Consider the following 4,263-nt stretch of genomic DNA (forward strand, 5'->3'; position numbering starts at 1 on the left):
CACAAGGTTCTGTCCTGGGCCTGGTGCTATTCACTATTTTTATAAATGATTTGGATGATGGAATAGAGGGTGTGCTAATCAAATTTGCAAATGACTGCAAACTGGGAAGGGGTTGCTAATACACCAGAGGACATGGTCAGAATTCAAAATGACCTGAATAGCCTAGAGAGCTGGGCCAAAACCAACAATATGGAGTTCAATAGGGAGAAATGTAAGGTACTGCACCTGGATAGAAAAAATGAAATGCACAGGTGGGGGACACTTGGCTTGACAACAGTACCTGTGAAAGGGATCTGGGAGTCTTAGTCGACCACAAGCTGAATATGAGTCAACAGTGTGATGTGGCAGCTAAGAATGCCAATACAATTCTGGGCTGCATCAATAGGAGTATAGTGTCTAGATCAAGTGAAGGAATGCTACCACACTATTCTGGTTGGTTGGTCAGACCACACCTGAAATACTGTGTCCAGTTGAAGAAGGATATTGTCAAGTTGGAGCATGTCCAGAGGAGGGTGACCAAAATGTAAAAGGTCTGGAATTCAAGCCCTATGAGGAGAGACTTGGGGAGCTGGATTTGTTTAATCTAGAGAAGAGAAGATTAAGGAGTGACATGATATCCATGTTTAAATATTTGAAGGGATGTCATGTTGAAGAGGGAGCAAGCTTGTTTTCTGCTGTTCTAGAGACTAGGATGCAGAATAATGGATTCAAACTATGGGAAAAGAGATTCCACCTGGGCGTGGTAATCCAGTCAGGGAAAAAGGGAGGCATACTATGTTTAGGGCACCGTTTCCAGCCCCTTCCCCTTTTCGGGGTGAGCATAGTGGATCCTAAAAAGGGCTGCTCAGTCATGGATACAGCTGCTGAGCTGCTCAATGGCCTCATTCCTTGAGTCAGAACGGCTGACCGCCCATGTGTCGGTTCATGACTAGGGGCTTCACATTCCTGCCCCCGTAGCCATTTAGTGATGGCCATGGGGGGAGGGTTTGGGGAGGTTGGGTTTGGTTTTTGGAAGACGCCTGTGCGTGAATTTGTTTTATGTGTGTAGATTAGTGCACGCTGACCAACGCACAGTCTTCGCAGTAGGGCTCTGTTCTGATGGCATGAGTAGTCATGACAAACTGGTGGATCCTATCTGCTGCAGCCTTCATCCGCCTTCAGAGCCGTTGTAACACACTGCTTGTTATCACCCGCCTGTTCTGCCGTTGAGGACTTCTTGGATCATTCTTTGTCTAACTCCTTCCCTGTTATGTACTAAGCTTGGATCCTAGAACAATAGGCAAGTAGGTTCCTAGAATGCAAGAACTGATTGGCTTGCAGGAAAAGACCAATCAGGCTCCAGGAGGGAAGCAGAATCAGCTAGTCAGACGGGACTCATTGTGTAAATAATGTATATAAAAGCCTGAGGTTTTGGGGGAAATTCAATCACTGTTTTACAAGCTGCAATAAAGAGCATGAAATCACTACAGGACTCTGAGCATATTTAATTTTCTTTGACCTTACCACCTTGGGTGACCCTGCTGGGAGTACGAGATTCCCAATGGCTTCACTCACAAGGGTCATAGGAATGTGCAAGCCCACTCACCATGACAAGTGAGAGAACTGAGATAGATTGCACTGAGCCCTGGTTCTCATTAGACAAAGCGTTCCACCAAAAAGGCTCTGGCTCTGGTTGAGGACAGCTGGATATGTTTTGGGCCAGGGACCACCAGTAGGTTGCTGTTAGATGAGCGTCACACTCATGGGGGGTGTATTGGAAGATAATTCCCACAGATAAGAAAGGTCACAGACTGTTTAGGGCTTTAAAGATTAGCACCAAAACATTGAACCTGATTCGATACTCCACCTGGAGCCAATCCAGCTGATGAACAACCAACTGAATGTGGGCTCTCCACAAAGTCCAAGTAAGAACTCATGCATCTGCATTTTAGACCATTTGGAGTTTCTGGAGCAGTCTCAAGGGTAGCCCTGCATATCTATCTCTCTCACTCTCTCTCTCTCTCTATCACATTTATACCCTGCACTCCCCGGCTCAGGTGTACAGCAAGTTAAAGTAGTCTAGTCTGCAGGTGACTACTGCATGGATCACCATGGCTACGTTGGAAAGGGACAGGTACGGTACCGATCTCCTAACCTGATATAGATTCAAAAATTCCAGTTTGGCTACATTTGTGACCAATGCCTCCATAGAGACAGAAGCATCCAGGATCACACCAGGACTCCTGATGGCAGCTACAGGTGACTATTGCGCCCCATGAAGACCTGGGAGCTGGCAAAACAAACTGAAATCATTCTGGCCCAGCCATTGGACGCCCATCCTTAAAGGATAGAGATTCAGCCGACTCCGTTTCCTCCATCCCAGCACACCCACCTAAAAATTGGCCAATATATCCAGGGTAGCATCTGGCCAGGGCCATGAAGCAGTAGAACCATGATGTTTGTGTTCAGATCTGTGGTTATGTACAAGATATGTGAATAAAGGGTGAGTTTGGGGTTCCCCAATGCAAAAAGGGTGATGATCCATGAGGATCTGTGCTTCAAAACCATGTTTTTGAGCCATGGAGTGGCCAGGAAGCCATGGATCCGTGATTTTTGTGGTGCAGGATGTGCCCCTGGCCATGATGTGTGATTTGATGGTGAGTTTGGGCTGATCTAGTGCAAAAAGCGTGAGGATCCATGAGGATCCGTGCTTCAAAACCACCTTTTTTGGTCCACAATATGGCCAGGAAGCCGTGGATCTGAGTTTTTTGTTGTGCAGGCTGTGCCCCTAGACATGATGTGTGATTTGACAGTGAGTTTGGGTTGGCCCAAAGCAAAAAGTGTGATGATCCATGAGGATCCGTGCTTCAAAACCACGTTTTTGGGCCACGGTATGGCCAGGAAGCCGTGGATCCGTGAATTTTGTGGTGGATGTTGTGCCCCTGGACATGATGTTTGATCTGATGGTGACTTTGGGCTGATCTAGTGCAAAAATAATGATGATCCATGTGGATCCGTGCTTCGAAACCATGTTTTTGGTCCATGGTGTTGCCAGATAACTGGGAATCCGTGATTTTTGTTGTGTAGGCTGTGCCCCTGACTATGATATGTGATTTGGCGGTGAGTTTGGGTTGGCCCAATGAAAAAAGCGTTAGGATCCATGAGGATCCGTGCTTCAAAACCACGTTTTTGGGCCACGGTATGGTCAGGAACCCCTTCATGGATCACTGCCTTGCCGTGGCGAAGGGGCTTGAAGAACTCAGAGAAGCTATGAACTACGCCGAGCAGGGCACCCAAGATGAACAGGTCATAGTGGAGAGTTTTGACCAAACGTGATCCACCTGGAGTAGGAACCGGCAAGCCACTCCAGTATCCCTGCCAAGAAAACTCCATGGACAAAGACAACAGGCATATAAAAGTTATGACGCTGGAAGATGAGCCCCTCAGGTCGGAAGGCGTCCAACATGCTACTGGGGAAGAGCGGAGGACAAGTACAAATAGATCCAGAGCTGATGAAGCGGCTGGGCCAAAGCCGAAAGGACGCTCAGTTGCGGATATGCATGGAAGCGAAAGGAAAGTCCAATGCTGTAAAGAAAAATATTGCATAGGAACCTGGAATGTAAGAACCATGAACCTGGGTAAGTTGGATGTGGTCAAAAATGAGATGGGGAGAATAAATATTGACATCCTGGGCATCAGTGAGCTAAAATGGACGGGAATGGGCGAATTCAGTTCGGATGACTATCATATCTACTACTGTGGGCAAGAAACCCGTAAGAGAAATGGAGTGGCCCTCATAGTCAACAAAAGAGTGGCGAAAGCTGTACTGGGATGCAGTCTCAAAAATGATAGAATGATCTCGATACGAATCCAAGGCAGACCTTTTAACATCACAGTAATCCAAGTTTATGCACCAACTACTGGTGCTGAAGAAACTGAAATTGACCAATTCTATGAAGACTTACAAGACCTTATAGAAGTGACACCAAAGAAGGATGTTCTGCTCATTATAGGGGATTGGAATGCTAAAGTAGGGAATCAAGAGATAAAAGGAACAACAGGCAAGTTTGGCCTTGGAGATCAAAACGAAGCAGGGCAAAGGCTAATAGAGTTCTGCCAAGAGAATAAGCTGGTCATCACAAACACGCTTTTCCAACAACACAAGAGACGACTCTACACATGGACATCCCCAGATGGGCAACATCGAAATCAGATTGATTATATTATCTGCAGCCAAAGATGGAGAAGCTCTATACAGTCAGCAAAAACAAGACCTGGAGCTGA

This window comes from Podarcis bocagei (assembly GCF_964188305.1).
Source record: "Podarcis bocagei genome assembly, chromosome: W".
NCBI lineage: Eukaryota > Metazoa > Chordata > Lepidosauria > Squamata > Lacertidae > Podarcis > Podarcis bocagei.